This window comes from Populus alba, chromosome 1, assembly GCF_005239225.2.
Source record: "Populus alba chromosome 1, ASM523922v2, whole genome shotgun sequence".
Classification (NCBI taxonomy): Eukaryota; Viridiplantae; Streptophyta; class Magnoliopsida; order Malpighiales; family Salicaceae; genus Populus; species Populus alba.
In genome coordinates this window covers 29,359,020-29,378,982 of record NC_133284.1, presented here as the reverse complement: position 1 = coordinate 29,378,982, position 19,963 = coordinate 29,359,020, and the positions used below count along the sequence as shown (strand labels likewise).

General features: G+C 31.1%; 1 pseudogene; it reads right to left on the bottom strand.

The window, feature by feature from the left end:
- Positions 1–15,699: 15,699 nt before the first annotated feature.
- LOC118032907 (laccase-4-like) lies at positions 15,700–19,820 on the bottom strand (annotated as a pseudogene).
- Between the last annotated feature and the right edge of the window lie 143 nt (positions 19,821–19,963).

Here is a 19,963-nt window from a genome sequence, read left to right as displayed (position 1 = left end):
ACAATTTTCATTAATATTAATAAACTAACCAAATTAACATAATAAAAAAAAATATTTAAGTTAACATTAACCTTATGTTTGGAAACCAACTCCATTGAAACAAATGAAATTTCCATCAACAATTTCATCGCTGATGTTATGGTTCTGGCAGTCTCAATGTATATAAACCTGAAATTGCATTTGTTAATTGAAATTAATTTTTCAAACATTATTAACATGTGGTTGTGATGGAAAACGAACTTGCATTGAAAAGTTGTTCTTTCGTTGAGGTTATATAGAATATTATGCAGCATGTATTAATTAATTATGTAAACTAAATAACATTGATTTAACTTAAACTTATTCAATTTATTTTAATAGTACTCTTAATTTATTATCAATTGTCTACATAAATTCAAATTTCTATACATTCACTAAAAATTTTAGTATAATAATAAAAATGATAAAATATAAAATAGATATGTTAAATAAGTCATTATTCATTTCATCATAAAATACTTAAGTCACAAATTCAAAATAGATTTCCTCAATTTACAAACAAATATAATTTTATAAAATTTCAAACAAACCATAACATGCACAAATCATACATTCACACAATAAATTTCTATGGAAAAAAGCTATAAAACAAGTAAACACCCAAACAAAATACATATATGAAAAAAAAATATGCAATAAAAATTAACATTTTAAAATTGATTTCAATTAAAAAATGAGTATTCTTGCTTACTTGAAGCACGAAATCCTCAATAAATTTCATATCAAAACAGGGATGCTACAATCAGAGTGTTGAGGTGGCAAGATTTGTAGTGGGAGGTTAATTTGTGAAAAACATAGGGTGGGAGGTGTGTTGTTTGTTGCAGAGAAAAAATGGAGTAAGAAGAAGAAATGCAGGGGGGAGAGGAGGGTCGCTCACCAGGTTATAAATTAAATATTACAAATGGATTTATCAACAAAATTCACCAACGAAATTAACCCACTGGTAATTCTGTTTGTAAAAATAATATATCATCGTATTTTTTAGCTTTTTTTAATTCTTTTTTTTCTCACTGTAATTCATTTGTTATATATCGATGAAATATTTTTGTTGGTGTTTACCGATAAATACAATGAGGGAATAGTCTGTCTGTAAAATTCACCCCAATCCATCAATTAAAAAATTGAATAAGTATTTTTATTTGTATTTGTTAATTTTCTGGTAATGAATGGCATGGCAACAATTCCTTTCTCTCTTCCTCGAACGTTTTTTTATTCAAGTCTTAGGTTTTCTTTGTAACATCCTTGGTAATAGAAGTCGTATATTAATTATAGCTGATGTGAAAAGAAATGCATGTGTATATAATATATGTCGTGAATTTTGCTTGATTACACTTTTTTAAAAGTAGATTTTAGATGATCCACTGTGCATATGTATTATTCAATTAATCAAAGTACTTTTTAAAAATTACGTTAATTTATTTATAGCTGAGTAAATTTAAGCCTGGAGTTAATGACGTTGCTCATGCCATGAAAAGTCATCCAAGGTTTCAGGGTTGAAAGGATAGCGAAGCTGGGGTTGAGCAGCTACAAGACTTGCGAACCAAGTTTTTTTTTTTCTTCTTTTTTTATGGTTTTGGGATCTTTCAATGCCAAAGTCAATTTAAACAAGAGAGAAAGATCGATCTTGTAAGATATTAAGTCAATTCAAAGAAAAAATCGATAGAAGAAAATAACTTTTGCAACAATCCATCCACAAACTTTGAAACCTCCATGGTGTGCGAAAAATCTGCAGAGATTGTTTTTCAAAATTGAAAGAGGAAGCTAAGATCACAGCAAAAATATTTGTTAAGAAACGGTGTATGGTTGCACGGCGTTGCCATCCTGCGACGAAGAAATCGCATCAGCCTTTGTTCAGTAACAACAACAATATGAACACGAAGGAGCTAACTTGAGAAGAGAACAAAACGAAACAGAAAGCTAAGGAGGGAAAAGAATTCCTTGAACAAACCTTGAAGAAAGGTGGTGAAAGTGGCCAGAGAGATCTATCGCACGTCCCTTGAGTACAACAGGCATAAAAAACATGCAAAATCATAAAGCTATATAACATAACATAGGCTGCAGACATGTTGGAATGAGGAAACAATTATTATAAAGAAAGTTAAATGAAGTGGGGATTTTATTGTAGTTTTAGACACAAATTACTGTAGATTATTATGATGATGAAATTTACATGGGTACATTGTGTAATTATGATGACCATATGAGGTGTTTTAGTATTTTCATCTAGTATTTTTTTATTTTTTAATTAAAAAGTTGTTAGCGCATGTTTCACACACTCCAACGAGTGGGCGGCACCCGTGTCATTAAGGAGGCGATTGAGATGCTTTTTGATGGCCAATCTACTGTATAACTAGATGCAAAAATGTGCTCTCTTTCACATGGCGTGACGTGTATAGACATATTATAGTTGGATTGCCGCTGGTTAGGGCTGTTCACGGTTCGGTTCGGGTTGATTTGGACTACAAAAACCAATTGAACCGAGTAACTTAAAGTTTGAAAGATTTAAATTGAACCGGACCAAAAATCGGTTCGAATTAACCAAACCAGTTCGGTTGAGTGAAATTCAGTTTTTTTGCCATAAATTAGGAAATCTAATCCTATCCCATAAGAATAGAAAATTCTTCATATTTGCTTGCTATATAGAAGATTACAATTGTCATCTCTATTTTATAATTATTAGGACGATTGCATGCAATTATATTTTGGGTTAGCCAAAATCTTGTTGTTTAAATCCTTCAAATATGGCAAAGCCCCAAAAGTTTTAGCATCCCGATTAATAAGAATATTTGTTGCTAAAGAAATTCACAAAACAAAAGAAAAGGACAAACCAGATTGAGAAGGGCAGCCTTCTTCCATGGGCATTGGTTGTAACTAGGCCACCAATCTATCATCAGTTTTTGCTACATAAGTTACCCTTTTAACAAGAAGACAAACCAAATCTTCCCGACAGCTTGCGCAAAAATTAAGAGAGGAGCCAAGAAGATGGAGATATGAGTTTTTGTTCGGCTTGTGCAGAAGAGATGGAGATGTTGCGTACAAATAAAAAAAGAAGACAAGGAGATGAAGATGTGAGTTTTTGTTCAGACTATTTCTAGGTGGATGGCTTAGCTTTTGAGCTTTGAGATAGAGAGTGGAGGGCAGCGGCTTTTTGGAGATGTTGTGCAAAAGAGATGAAGATGTTATGTTATTGTTAGGGTTAGGTTAATTGTAGTATTTATAGCCCTCTTGTTTTTCGGTTAGTTCGGTTCGGTTCATCGGTTTCAATTTTAAAATCGAAACCAAACTAAATCGGCAAGATTTTATGGTTTTGAAAATCGGTTTTTCATCTCGGTCCAGTTTTCTCGGTTACTTTTTCTTCAGTTTTCTCGATTGTTCGGTTTTTTTGAACACCCCTACCGCCGATGATCTATTATTTGTGTTTTTTCTTTCTTTTCTCATTCTTGACAACTAAAGTGCATAATTATTATTTGTTTTTTTTTTATTTGTTTGGGTCTAATATGGATTGTCAAACCCAAACACCTTGAATCTGGCAAACACACCGATTCCAAGGCTCTTGGATCTGGCGTGGTTGTCAGGTCTAAGACGCTTTGGTCTGGCATGACTGTTTGACTAAATTCATTTGGGTCTGGCATGATTCTTAGACCCAAGATTTTTGTATTTGGTATAAATATGTGTTTTAAAACGCTTAAAATATTTTCTATATACTTAATACTTTTTATGTTTTTAAAAAAATTTATTTTGCCATGTTGTGGAGCACATGGGAGAATGTACCAGTAGATGCTAAAAGGAGAGAAAAACAAAGCAAAGAATAAGGGGGCCTACGAACCTGCTGGTAGTGGAGAAGAATAAAATTGCAATGTGAAGAAACAGTTTCGACAGAGGAAGGGGTTACTGACTAAAAGTAGACTACCTAACAAAGTCCAAAAACATAGAATCAGAGAGCGACACATGAATGAATATCATTATTAGCAAAGAAGACAAATCCAACTGCTTGATGAAAACAGACAAATTTTGAAACCAAAAGACACATTAAAAAAGTCTCCAAAAAATTGATAAAATAATAGGAAAAGAAGGGGAAAGCAAAGCAAAGGACTTCGATTCGACAGAGCAGAAAAACCTCTAAAAACGTATAGGAAACAAAAGAAAAACTCAGCAAGCAAAGAGAGACAGCATAATTCCTTCGACAATTTGGCTTATATACTCATTAAATAAATAATACTTGTCTATTTATGCTTCTGTCATTTGCTTCTCAATTGTACCACGCAATGCTAAAGTCTCCACTTTGATGGGGCGAGGAGCTCCCGCACCCATCCATTGAGCTCGACTTCTCACTTGTTCCTCTATGCTAATAGAATTTCAACAGAGAAGAATTTTTATTTTTTTTAAGAGAAAAAACAAAGCCGAAGGAGACAAAGAGAGGCGTGTCAAGCATTATATTCAACAAAAACCATTCATTTTCCATATAGCAACATGGGATTGTGGCAGAAATTAGTCCTTTTGTTTTTTTTGCCATTAACAAATGAACTTTAATGCAACCGTGCTATGATTTTAGCTTGAAAATGAAAGCAAATATTGGAGGCAGATAACAAAACATTGAACCAGGTACCACATATGAATACCATCTGGCTAACAATCTTGAAATCATGATGCAAGATACTTATTTGTAAGAACAGAAGAGAGAAATTATGAACACAACTTGGGATTTGAACAAAAAAAAATCGCATTTTGTCCCAGATTAGCTCCTTTATTAAGAATACATGAGTTAAAAACTCAAATCAAGACCCGAGCAGTACTGCCACCATTAACAGATTCATACATGCTGGAAGGTGGCCAGTGATTTCATCTGAATAGCTCAGGAATGTATCAAGTATTATAAAAAGAAAGGGAACAAAAGAAAAAATACAGGCATGAAAAGAAGACAAACTAACGTCAATGCTTTGTTGATCTCAGGCACTAAATTATACATTCCAATTAGAAATTTGATATCAGCGAATGCTAACTGGCCAAAGAGAAAAAAACCCAGGATTATTACACTTCTGAGGAAAGATAAAGCTGTACTTGTTAAGAACTCATAATGCAATTAATAACTACATGTTGTTTAATCACATGTATATGCTCAAGAAATTGAGAAGATATTATGACATTCTCTAATACTGCCTTGTTTAACATTAATAGTTATGTTTCTTATTGCACTTTAAAAGCAATTAAAAAAAAATTTAAAATTTAAAATTTTTTTATTTTTTTTTCTTTGCTTTAAATTATTATTATTATTTGGTATTTTTAGATTATTTTGAATGTTATTGATGTTACAAAATAATTTTTTAAAAAAATAAAAATATATATTATTTTAATATATTTTTAAATAAAAAATATTTTAAAAAATAACCACAACCATACTTAATGATATTAATGGACCAACCACTCCCTCAACTAGCCTCCTGCAATGTTTTCAGCTTCTATACAATAATGTGAGATAAGTCTGGGCCATCATAATTTGACACGGTAAAAAAAAAAACAAAAGTCGATTTTGAAGTTTTACAATTGTGTATGTATCACAAAGGGATTTGTTTCCCATATAATAATTTTCCATTGCCAAAAACACAATGCAATAGTCCACTATACAAGGCAACAGTTTTTAAAAAAATAATTTAAGATATATTTTTTTAATATTAAAACAGTAATATATTAACTCAATTTAGACTTTATAGTTTAAATTGTCAAATCTGAAATTTAGATAATAGAATTAACTGGATTTAAGAACTTAATTGTTTAAAATTATTTTTGTTTAATTATATGATAACAAAAATAAATATTTGTAAAATCCAGTACAAATCAAATATCAAAATATTTGTTTGAGATTATAATAACTTTATAAAAAATAAATTAAAATAATTTGTATAAATAAATTAATAATGATATTGAGAAAAGAATGAAACAATAAAAGAAAGAGAGAGAAAAGGGGAGAGAGAAGCCGCCACCTTCATTTTTCCCCCCCCCCCCTTTTAGATAATTTATATGAGCTTGTTTGTTGGTAAGGTTGCTATCTTCGTTCCTTACAAGTTTTTCCCTTTTGAATAAAGAATAAACAAAATTTTAATGGGTGTGGTAAAATTATTATAAAAAAATTTGATTAAAATCCGTTAATTTTTTAAAATAATATTTAAAAGAATATTATTTTTACATTTTAAAAAATAGCTTACCTGCATGACCTCGACCAACCCCTGATGTTTATAATTAAGATATGAGTTGATTGTAACTCTGAGGGGTGTAACTCAACTGGTCAAACCCTAAGTTTACTCCTTAGAAGTTATCAGTTCAAGTTTTATTCCACAAACTTCAGAGCCACTAGAAATTTACATGATCGTTAACTTCAGGGGCCGTGGGATTAGTCGAGGTACGTACAGGTTGGTTTGAACACCTATATTAATCTAAAAAAAAAAGATATTAGTTGATCTCGAAACTAAAAAATATAATAGAAAAAAGTGGAGATATCATTGGATACCCTATAAATACTAGTTCTTTACTAATATGCAAGTGACACTAACTATTAAGTATAAATTTAAAAGGTATGGATTTATCCATGTGTAAATATGCATTGTTCATCAAGTCTTTTATTTTTTTAATTTGATTCTTAATTTTTTGTTTTTGAAAATTTAATTCTAATTCAAAACAAATTGATTTTGATTTCTTATAAAAAAATAGAATTGAAAAAAGAGAGTTGAAATGAAAAAGACACCACATATAGATGGCATGCCATTAGTTTTGAAAAAAAAACACATTTTGGTCCTCAAACTTCAAAAATGTTTTTCAAATTCAATTTTGATACAAAAATTTATTTTTTGTTAGTTTTTAGTCCCTAGTTGAGAGGTGAGAGAGAGGTAGCCAAATTCTGATGATGAAAAGAGAAACATGTCATTGATACCGATTTAGATCGTCAAAATAAACAATATTTGTATAAAATGGCTCCATTTAATGAGGGGAGCTCATATTAGATTTTTTTTTACCTTTAATGTTCGTGAAAAAATAAATATAATCTCGGGTTGATTTTTATTTTCAAGATGATTTTTTGGGTTTTTTTAGGCTATTGATAAGTTTATCACAGCTTCTTAAAGTGTTTTATAGGTTTTTGGGGTCAAAACAGGGTTTTTTTGTGTCCAAAAAACTAAAACCCTGATTTTTCAGCTACCATGATGGTCAAAATCTAAGCAAATCAATTTGTTATTTAGTTATTTTTCAGAAAACATTTGGGGCAGACTTGCAACCAAAAAAGGGGGCCGGCCTTAACTTGTTTTTTTCTTAACAATTTTTATCTAATTATTTTTTAAAATTATTAATTTTCTTCTAGTTTTTTCTCTAAAAAATTTTAATTTGTATTTAGATTAGCATAGTTTATTTTTTCATTTTGGTTATAGAGTCTCTTTTAAATTATAATTATTTTTTGGTTATATATTTAAATTTAAAGAATTTTTCTCAATTATTTATATTTTATATTTTATTTTTATATGAATGAACTTTATTTTTGAAAATAAAAAAATATTTTCAGATAATATTTATAATATATGCAACTTTGCATAATGTTTGTTTTCAATTTTATTTTATTTAATCAATTTAACTTGATTACTTGTATTTATAAAATAAGTTTATTTAAATTTAATTTTTTAAAACTACATAAACATACTGAAAAAACCTGTCATACCAACTTTTTTATAAAAAGATAAAAATATCTAAACCCTGACAGTGCGCGGGTTACGTTACTAGTAATAATTATCTTTGGTTTCCAATTTTATATGAGTGGAAATATATTAATTAGAAAAATGCATAATAATTCCTGGAAAGGGGGCGTTAGTTTGCTGACTCGTACGATAAGTTTATGTAAGTCAAAAGAATCGTACATTAGGTGAGTCTTACTATACGTGGAATACACTCTGTATTTCCCAAGCGTTGGAATAAACTGGATACATCTTTTGTTAATGCACACTATCGATAGTAGCTGCACAGTATCATTTATTTTTTGAATACGTCTTCAAGAATTTATTTCAAAAAAAAAAAAAGTTCTGAAAACTGCTGCTTTTGTCACATATCTCCATGTATTCAAGTTGTCATGGGGAAGTGCATCGTGCTTGCACATTAGGGCTAACATGAGAAGAAAAAATTATTTAAAAAGTTATTGCCGGCTTCTTAATAATAAATATACAATTGTTTTTTCTAAATTTCGAAGCTGTTGATTCGTTGGTCCTCTATAACATTTTTTGGGGGCAAGAAAAAACCCGATTAAATCAAGAAAGCTAGAAAAAAAATAATTAAAAAAATCAAACCATAAAAAACCTGATTAAACAGATTAAAATTTAAAAAAAATCGTTCGGTTTAATTTTATAAGCTCGAAACCAAAAAACTGAACCCTGAAAAAACCGGAAAAAATCGAGCTCAAATCAAACCAAAACCACGTGAAACCGAAAAAATCAAGACAAACCAAAAAACTAAACTAAAGAGGTTTTTTCCTAAAAAAATCAAACCAAATTGAAACTGGTTATTTTAAACTGGTTTTTGATTTTTTCAAAATTCAATTTAATTATTTTTTTAATAAAAACTAAATCAAACAAAAAATAATCACCACTAATATTTTTATATTCTCTCTTGTGTTGTTCTACACGACAATATTGTCTTATTTATTTCCTCCCGCCCCCTATTTTGTATTTTCTTATTAACAGAGACAAGGAAAAAATAAAATCGAAGCAATACAAGAAAAAAACAAATATCTTCAATCTCGAAAAAGTCACCGAGCTAGCTATGTATACACGTATCCTTCCGAGCTCCCTTCGGGCTTTGGGCACTGACCCTTGACAGAAAGGGTAGGGGTCGACGGTGGCTGCAGACGGTCGAAAACATTTATGGCAATGTCCCAATAATCGAAGAGGTTGGGTACCTCAACCAAATTGTTTCCATTAAAGGAAAGATTCATTTTGTGTGCTCTTTCAGAAATGTCAAAAAGTTTGAGCCAAAGTGAGTGAGATCTGAGGCGTGTGCACCACACCAACTATTACGTAATGCGTTTGCACAAGTTTCTACTAAAGAAAGAAGTTTTGTTGGAATTGAATCCATGTCTTTATACTGGTGATGATGATGTACAACGGGGGATGTGTGGATACATCAATACATTCAAATAAATTGCTGGTTATTTGGGGAGACTTGATTTGTTCATTAAAGATGGCTCTGGTTTAAATGTATAGAAGAAATACTAAAAAAACAAAAATACTTTATCTATTTTTATATTATACATAAAATTAAAAAAAACGGGAAATCATTATTTTCCCATGTCTAAATGCAACGTGGATTATAATGCATTTCTCTTTCTTTCTTTTTTCGATTATTTTGTTTTTCAAAATTACTTTTTTTTTTTTTTCCATCTTTTCTCTTTTTCCATCTTTTTATTTATTTTTTAAAAAATTATTTTTGTTGATTTTACTTTTTAAATAATGAGTTGGTTAAAAATTTCACATTGTAATTTTTTTCCTTTTAAAACACTATGGATTGTTACAGTGTTTTTCACATAATTTTTCTATTTTATTTTTTTTATTTTTTAAAATTATGTTTTTTTTATTTTACTTTTTATATATTTAGCTGATTAAGAATTTAATTTTGTAATTTTTTTCTTTAAAAACATTGTTGATTGCTACAGTATTTCTTTGCATGTTTTTTTTTTTGTTTTTTTTTTTTATGATTTTCTTCGAAATTATCTTATCTTAATTCTTTTTTAATATTGAGCTGGGTAAAAATTATAGTTATAATATGTTGGGAAAACACTGCAACTTTCCTCGCAAATTATTGTGGATTGCTATAATGTTTTTTTCCACGTGATTTTTTTTTGTTTTGTTATGTTTTTTTTTTCTAAAATTATCTTTTTTTAATTTTAGAAATTTAAATATTAAACTGGTTAAGAATTGCAATTACAAGTAAATACAAGTTTTTCCTCACAAAACACTATGGATTGATACAATTTTTCCTCACGTGATGTTTTTATAGTTTCTTTTGTGTTTTCTTTTTTTTGTAATATATTTTTTCCAAAATTATCTTTGTCAATTTTTTTTAATATTAAATTGATTAAAATTTAATTTTGTAATAAAGCTTAATCATGGGGGAAAGCACTGTAACTTTCCTCACAAAACATTGTTGAAAATTATAATTACAATTCATTACAAATAAGTTTAAATAATATGGGGAAGCACTGTAGCTTTCATCACAAAACATTGTGAATTGCTACAATGTTTCCAACATGATTTTTCCCTCTTTTTTTGTGTTTTTTATTATTTTTTTTTTCTAAAATTCTCTGTTGATTTGATTTTTTTAATATTGAGTTGATTAAGAATCTAGCTTTATAATTTTTTACTTTTAAAACACTGTGAATTGTTGCAATGTTTTTCCATACGATTTTTTCTAAAAAATTATCTTTTTTTTTTTATTTTTTTTAATACTTGAGTTGGTTAAGAATTATAATTACAATAAAGCTAATCATATGGGAAAAGCATTGTAGTTTTTCTCACAAAACACTATGGATTGTTACAATATTTCTCTAAATGGTTTTTTTATCTTTTTTTATTGGGGAAAACACTGTTAATTGTTACAACATTTTTCTTCATAGGTTTTTTTTCCTCCAAAAATATCTTTGTTGTTTTTTTTTTTAATATTAAGTTGGTAAGAATTTAGCTTTTTAATTATTTTTTTATAAAACAGAAAAGCAAAATCATGTAACAAAAGCACTATCTTTCCTCCCAAAACACTATGGATTATTACAAATCATTTTGTTCAGTCTCTAAGTTTTTTGATCACTAACACACGATCTTTTTTTTTCTATCATGAAATATTGGCTTCATCATACCTTTAGTTTTTATTAATTATCTAGCGTTGGTTTATAATTATAACACTATCAAGTACATTTGTTTTATAAGCTCGTGGTAGCGCACGGGCATGCCATCTCGTATAGAGATATAACAGATATGAAGCGAAAGAATACTTTAAAAGAAAATAGTTTTGTCTTTCTCTTTTTCAATGTTTGACACTCAGAATATTTAATTTAACTACATTTACAAAGACGTTTGTACTATGAAATATTATTTTAGTTCAACTAATCGAAGTGGCATTGAAATAATTAATGTAGGGATAAAAAAGCGAATTCTCACATCACTAATAAGTTTTCTTCAAATCTACATAAATAACTTTTTTGTTGTTGTTGTTGTTATTAACAAATACTATATTAAACGAGCTTCGTTTTTTATTGTAGCAATCAATAGTTAAAAGCTAAGTCTTTTTTCATTTTTATCCTCAAATGTTTTAGGCTTTTATTTTTTAATTTTATTTTTAAATATTGAGTTTACTGTGTATAGAACTTCATAATTTATTTTAATTTGTTTTTTATAAAGTTATATTGGTCTCGTAATCATGGTCGCAAGTTTTGCAAGTTAGCCGTGTTGACTCTGATTATTTTTTGTTTATTTTTTTAATTATTTTTTTTTTCAATTTCATCCTTTAACCCAAACTGGGAATCAAATCTATAATTTTTTTTTCAAATCATTTTCTAATAGAGTTATCATAGTTTTCTAATACGATTTTAGCAGATTAACCTAGGTTGACTAGGATAATATTTTTCTCTTTTTTTTTTCAATTTAATCTTTCAAAATTGGATAGATTAAGAATTGAATTATAATTTTTTCTTTCTATGTGATTATCACGGTTTTTAAGACCTGAGGTTGCGGGTTAGGTAGTTGACTCGGTTTTTTTCTTCCTTTTTTTAGTTGATTTTTTTTTAATTTCATCATTAAATGTTGGGTTAATTGAAAATTATGCTTCATAATTTGTTTTAATGTGTATTTTATGAGGTTATTTTGATCTTACAACTCGAATCATGAATTTGGTATCAAGGCAATTACTAACCACCCCACAGCCAGCTGCAGTACTTGTGCAAGTTTTTTCTCTTTTTTGTCCTTCCTTAGAGAGATTCAGGAGACCCACTTGCAAAAGATGACTTTGGCAGGTGGTGCTTTATTGCAAATCTTGCTTAAGGAAGGCTTCCAGAAAGATGTTTCCTAAGATGTCGAGGCAGAGCCTGATTCATGGTTGGCGTGTCACTGCCCTAACAAACTTCAAATAATTAGGAGACCACCAGCACACTAGCATGCCTCTCGCTTGACTAGAAGGTTTGTTGCTGTTAGATGTTAACCGTAATCTAAGGGGATAAGTTAAAAAATCAAAAATTAATTAACCAGAAAAAATTAAAAAAAAAACAATAATTAAAAAAACCGAACTATAAAAAAAACTTATTAGAATTTTTAAAAATCTGACTGGTTCAGTTTGGTTTTCGGTTTGATAAACCTGAAAAAGAAAAAACAAAACTGAACCCAAACAAAAAACACGATCCAAACTGAAAAAACCGAGCTAAGCCGGGAAAAAACCGAGCCAAACTGACTGAAAAAACTGAGTCAAACAAAAAAAAATTGGTTTTTATCGCTCAATAAACCGAACCAAAAACCGGTCGGTTTAAAATCAATTTCGGTTCAGTTTCTGTTTTTTTAAAACTGTGATTTGGTTATTTATTTTTATATAAAATCAAATTGCAAATAAAAAATGATCATCTCTAAATCTTGTTAAGACATCATCAAACCACCTCGAATTAAACCCTCTGAAAAAGATTTTTTTTTCTACATACATAGTTTTTATTCATCATTTTGGATGAGAAAAGGGAAATTTGGATTTCATTCCCTATACATACACGAGGCTTAGGAGTTAGGATAGCCCGCTTAGAGCATCCATGCATTCATGCTCTCTATTAGGGCTTCTTAACTATAATTATAGCTAAGCAAATATGGTTTTCTTCTCGTTAGCATCAGGCTTTTTTAAGAGATTCTTCAACTCTATGCTTTGTAATCAGTGCTCCCTACATATTAGCGAGCACTATAGCACTTGTCAATTGGCTTGGAGGAAAAAGAAAGTGAGCTAGTTGCGGGAAAAATAAAAAGGTTGGGTCTTGGATCTTGGTCTGGAGATGGGAGAATACGCGCTAGAATTAGATCCTGATCCTCTCTTTATCAGGTGATCTTGGAGTTGGAGAATCCAATATTTTATCAAGGAATTTTACAACAAAAAAAAATCCGATTATGGCTAGGTTTTGGGACAGTACTGCTAGCCAAGAAATGCATATTCCTTTTTTATATCTCTAAATCATGAAATCTTTCTAGTTTTCTATCAAGTTTAAAAAAAACGATAGAATTTTAAAAAAATATTAACTTAAAGAAATTAATCAACAAAATTCCACAAAAAATGATAAAATAATAAAAAAAACATGAGATAATTGTATAAATTTTCCAAAACCAATAGAAACTTTGATACTACACAAGTTAAAAAATAAAACTCAATCTTCGATTGAATAAATATTGAAGTATGAAACAGGAAAAATTAGCTTAAACAAAGAAAAATAAAAAAACTAAAGTAAACTCTAGCGAATCTCCTAAACTTAGTTAAATTTTTTAAAAAAGTTGCAACCCATGAAACCCTAAATCTAGGATTTAGGATCAAGAAGTTTTTCCTTTTCAATCAATTTTAAAAACTCATCAAATAGAAAACAATAGTAATAAAAAGAATAATAGGGATCAATTTGATTGAAACAATGTAGAGTGAAATTGTAAAAACAAAATCAAATTTTAAAAATAATCTCAAACAAAACAAATAGCAAATCAATAGAGACCGAATTTTGAAAAATAAAAATAGAGTTTATAGGGGGGATGAAATTGACAACCCAACCTCATTTTATAAATTATTTTGAATAGAAAAAAAATATAATAAAGAGAGAAGGGACCAAATCTAAAGAAATAATAAATTAAAGGGGTTGTTTTGAAATTTTTAAGGGTCTGACATAAAAATCTAGAGACAAGAGAGAGAGAAGAAGGGAGAAAAATAGAAAATTTTGGAACACGCATTACCTCATCATCAAGAGGGTGCCAAGAGGATTCCAATGGAGCTGATGAAGGCTTGTTTGGTAATTGGATGACCCCCCACATGTTGCCCCCACTTGCTAGTGCGGCATGACAAATGTCAACGAGTTTTTTTTTTTTAATAATATTTATAAAAATACAATAATGCCTTAAGCTAAATCGTCATTACAAAAAAAAAAAATCATGGTTAAAGACCAAAAACCCCTCAGAGAGTTTATTTGACGTTTGACTTAAAGAGTAATAAAGTATTTACAATTTTTAAAAAAAATAATTGAAAAGAATAAGTGGAAGATAATTTAATTTTTTATTGTTTAGTTAAGAATTAGTATTTTTACTGGTAGAATAAAAATGAAATTGATCAATCCAACCCTAAATAATTTTTGAAGGACAATTATATCATAATAAAAAGATCACTTGTTTTTTCCAAAGCCTAGTTCAAAAATTTTATGGCTCAAGAGTAGTCTTTATGCATTATATTATTACAATGAAAGGCGATTTTTGAAGATGGTTTTTGATAATATTCATTACTTATTATGTAAAATAACTATCATAAACAATAATCATCAATTCAAGTAGGATTGGGTATGCAATGGGTTCAAATTAAATTGTTTATCCCTACTCCCACTCCCTCTTTATGTTATAATTAAAAACTATTAGTAGTTTGGAGTTTTCTAACATATAAACCCAGTTATAAAACTTGAAACGCTTTGGCGGGTCAGTCTCAATGACCTAATCAATCCAGGGTTTATACTAGTCTGAATTGGAAAAAAAACAGGGGTAAGGAATTGACTAGTCATACCGGATTCAGAAACTTGGGTTGAACCCGCAACCCAAAGTAAAGATTTATTGGCTTTTTTTAAAATTATTTTTTCTCAAAACTTTATCTTTTTTGGTGCAATTCTTTTTTTTTATTATTAAAAATAAATCAACTCAAGTTTATCTTTTTTATCAAACTCGAGTCTTGCTCAGGTGAAAGAGTTTTATAAGCATGCATGCAAATAATTTCTTATTTCTATAATTACTTTCTAAGTTATGAAATCAAGACAAGCTGAATAAGAGAGAAGGTGTCCTCGTATTTGGAATCGTTTTTGATGAATAACTGAATATCTTTGAACTGCTAGCTCTTGGATATGTTTGAAGCTGTAGTACAATTGCATCATAAAATTGAATTTACAACACTAGAATCATGGTCATGAGGCCTCGAATCCAGACATAATTAGGAGTGCAATTCTCCAACTCTCGTCGGTCTCATCGCTTATGATTCACGAAATGAGAACAGACACCTAAGTGGGTCTCTGGCCTGAAATGGATCTTCGAGAGATTTGTAAGCAGGATATGTTCTTTTGCGAGATTTGGTCCAATACATAATTATGTAGCTATTTTATAACTAAGTGATTCGTAATTTCTCAAGTATATAAATAAAATAAAACACACATAATTGATAATTGTGTTTCGTGCTTTTAGTTCTGATGAGATAACTTAAATGGCAAGTATGAAATATATATTGGAAGTTTGTGGCTGCCATGAAAAAATCCATTTAAACATATAAAGAGTTTTCAATATATCCATCATACCCTTTGAATTATATTACAGCATGTTCATAATTACATCGCTAAAATATACGAAATTTCAGAGGAAAATCGCAGTGAAAAACAAGTCTCCGTTAAAATAAAAAAAAATAAAAAAAAAGGAAAATTTCAGTGTGAATATATTTAAAATTGATAACCAACAAATTATTTTAACCTTGCTCGAAAGAACTCGTTCTTATTAGTTCTAAACCGCTCAATAGTCTCTCCCTTTGATCCCTTCCTTTCTTCATCTGTTCAATCTGATCTGCAATTTTCATCTCCTATCTTTACAGAAGAAAGCCTTTGCGTCACTTTCTCTAGCACTCTGGCAGATCCGGAGGAGGAGGTAAAACAGATTCATTAGGGCCTTCGCCATTGTCGACAACAAATGCCATCTTAAGTCCCCATGTTGTATGGACTTCCAAATGGCAATGCATGAACCAAACCCCTACATTAATTCAAGAAAGAACATGCTTAAGAAGGAGCGTCACTAATTAATTAAAAACAGGAATGTTTAATTACCTGGATTGTCTGCTATGAACCTTATAGCAGTCCATCCACCAGCTGGGACTCCAATTGTGTTCCTCTCCACAGGGTCAACAAGATTGAATTTCTTTGGGTCCCTCTTTGGATTGAAATTACCCATTCCCCTCCCAACTTCGAAGAAATTGAAGCCATGCAAATGGATAGGGTGGTTTTCAGGAGTAAGCATTCCTGTATCTTGTAGCACTAGTTGGACAGTAGAGTTGTAAGCAAGTCTATAGAGTTTTGTTCCACTCACTGTTTGAAAGTTTTTTGGTTGTGTGCCTGTGTAGTTGAATGGTGTGGGAGGGTTGCCTGGGAAGTCATCTGTGAAAACACCTTTGATGTTGAAGAAATGAGCTTGAAGGAGAGCGATTGTTGGCATGACAAAGGTAACGTTATTGATATCTGCCACAACTCTGCTCCCGTTGACACAACTAGCACAAGGATTGACACCGAGGCCAATGGTAAAAAAGAGAGAGTGATCGATTTCTAACGGGACTCGAGCAGGATATTTTATCGAATTCAAGCTACGTAGAGCATCTGTAAAGCTTGTTGCTACTGGGGTGGCATTTTGGGCTGGAGGGACGGTGAGGGTAGTGGTGGTACTAGCAAGGGTGCCGGAGTAATGTAACGTGGCTGTGGCCGTCACGTTATCAACCGCAATGGGTGCGTCCATGAAGGGTGAGGCAGCAACCATGTACCTGCCAGAACCACGGTTTGCCGTCACAAGAACGTTAGTGGTTTGGCCTGGGGCTATGACAATGGTGTCGATCTTGAAGGGTTTAACGTATGTGGCATCAACCTCCACAACAGTGAGTTGATGGCCAGCAATCTTAAAGAAGAGCTCTTCATTTAGTGCAGCGTTGATAATCCGAAGCATGTAAGTCTTTCCGGGCAGTACTGGTAAATTATATCCTCCTGCAATGGATAGAATGATTTAGAAAGTTAACAAATTCAACAAATTAGCTAGCTGTTAACGTTGTTTTGAATATGAGTAACTTGTTTCGCTGTGCTAGCTTGCGTTTAATTTACCCTGTGAAGAGCAGGCTGAGACAGGCCCTGGATGACCATTGATCGTGTGAGCATCTGAGACATTAGGTGCCCTCCCAGAGTTCATTGCCTCGTTGATCACAGCTTCAAACATCTGATTTCCACCATTCACCTACAATTGGAAAAATCGGGCTTGCTTATTGACCAACGATTATTGTATCCGAACAATTGTCAGCTAATACGTACTTAATGTGTGTTTTACTTTGCTTTACAAGGAACGTTCACGATTATTTATTTCTTGAAGGCATAAACGAGACTTTTTAAAGGCCTCAAGGTGAGCTAGGCTCACCTAATACAATGACTTCTTCCCTGTGTGGTGTAGGAAATGGGTAAGGAACACCTCGCTTGGGCAAGATGACAACAGCACCGTGGACGGTGGCCCTGAGCCAGAGGATATGTGCATGCCAGAGTAGGGTGCCCCTTTGACCAGTAATGGTGAAATTGTAGACGAAGCTCTGTCCTGGCTGAAGAGGACACTGCGTTATGTAAGCAGGGCCATCGGCCCAGCCGGTCCGCAGCTGTCTGATTCCATGCCTGGTCGCAATGGTGAAGACAGCGACACTCATCAAGCCAAAAAAATGGATAAGGGCATGGAAGGTAGTAAAGTCTGTAATCAACAGCACACTCACCAATGGATGCTGACATTGTATTTGACGTGGTTGACCACCTTCACCAGCACTGTGTCATCTTCCCTGGCAACTAAAGTGGGCCCAGGGAACCTTCCATTGACAGTGACAATGGGCTTCTCTGAGCACAGTCTCGTGGTATTTTTCATCACCACCTGCATGAAAATTAAACAACCGTGAGATAAACCAAGAAGATACCCCAACAATTTTAAAGCTTAGCTGTAGTACTACAGTTATATGACGCATCCGTGAAATAAAAAATTAGGGTTTTTCAAACCCTTAGTTGGAGTTCAAAATTATAGAGAAAACTTTCTTTATATATAAAAAATTCAATAATTTCAAAAAAAGTGTTCTAAAAACAATTTTTTAAATAGGTGCTAATTTGATCTAAGCTGAAATGAAAAATAAAGAAAAATAAAGAAAGATGTTTAATATCTTCTGTGTTTAATGCGACCATAAACTCGTTATAATCAGCTAATTTACATAGAAACAGGTTAGTTGAATATGTAGGCCAAATTTTAATGATTCAATGGTCAAATCAAATGTTATGTCATTTCATTAAAAAAATAAAACCTCGTTTGATTGATGTGTCTAGACTTCTTCTAAGATTTAAATTTGTCCATCTAGTTACACAACAAGTTAACTTAATTTAGGCAGCTCTCCCTCATCAACAATTCTACTTTTCTGTTTGATCGCTTCTGCATTAAGAAAGGACAACCATTCTTGGTCGATTCCTGAACATATTTTTTTTTATAACTTTTTTTTTTAATTATAAATGTTTGGATTAGTTTATACGCATCTTAATTAATTTTCTAAAATTTTAAAGTTAAAATTTGATAAGCCTTTAGCAACCTTGAAATTTATAATACTCGAATTGATGATATTTAAAAAGTAAATTTAAAATCTGACCAAATTAACTTATATCCACAAGATTATATATATATATATATATATATTATATATATATATATATATATATATACTTTCACAATTTAAAGGATGCATACATTGCAATTTGAATATAAATATTAAATATAATTCATGTAAATTATACAAAATTAATTTTAAGCGGCATATAAGTCATAATCATTAAGTTTATATCATAGTTTTGAAATTTGACTCGGCCAAACAAGTTGGCTCGAGACTTGGAGATAGAAATAGTGATCACAATTCACTATATAGGTGCATCGTTTTCTAGTTTTCAAACTTTAAGTCTTTAAGGTGTTTTCGCATCATTCGCCAGCTGCATTAATATTATAGCCAAGGAAAGAAAACTTAAGAATGCAATATTGCAATTGTGCTAGCTAAATATAACATGATTAAGATGAATATAACATGATTAAGATGTATCAACCATGAGTATAGTAATTAAAATTGAGAAACCAGCTAATCTTCTGCCATAGACAGCTCAAAATTGCTTGCACTGGTGAAATTACGTGCTCATTGATCTTAATCTTCTAATTCAGATCATCAATATATAGTCACTTCACCAAGTAATCGTATTATTTTAAATTACTATATATTGTTCCTATCATAACTTGAAGGTGAAGCTCATGCAGAGCTTCCCGGTCAGCCCAGAAACACTCAAAACAACGTGTCCACATGTATGATATAGGATTTGCTACGTTCAAAAGAAGGCATATGCATGGGAGTTACTGAAGAAAACACTATAACTTCAAGCTCATGTGAAACCAAGATGTTGTTTTAGCCATTTATAGCCAAGAGAAGCAGGATCATGCACATACGACGTGGGCTTTTAGTGATCAAATTAATGATGAGCTTAGTACATTGATTAGATGATTAGCTAGTTTAAGGAGAATTAAAGCACTGAAACACATTGCTAGGTTAGACCATTACAACTTACATTGAACTTGTAGTGCCGGACCATGGACTCCACAGATGCCGGAAACAGACAAGCCACCAGAACTAGAACACGAAGCCATAGTGCCATGTCGACCATACTCACTAGCTCTCTCTCCCTCTCTACACGAACAAAGACAGAGAAATTAATGTTTGTTACTTGTTTGTGTTGGAGCACTAATTAAGGGGTGCGATGTACTTATAAAGGCATTAAAATATTATTACTATTTGCTGTCAGGTCGTTTTAGACAATTAGGTAGATGCAAGAGTACTCGAGGGGCAAACCCTCGGTAGAAACAAGCAGAAACACAAATTT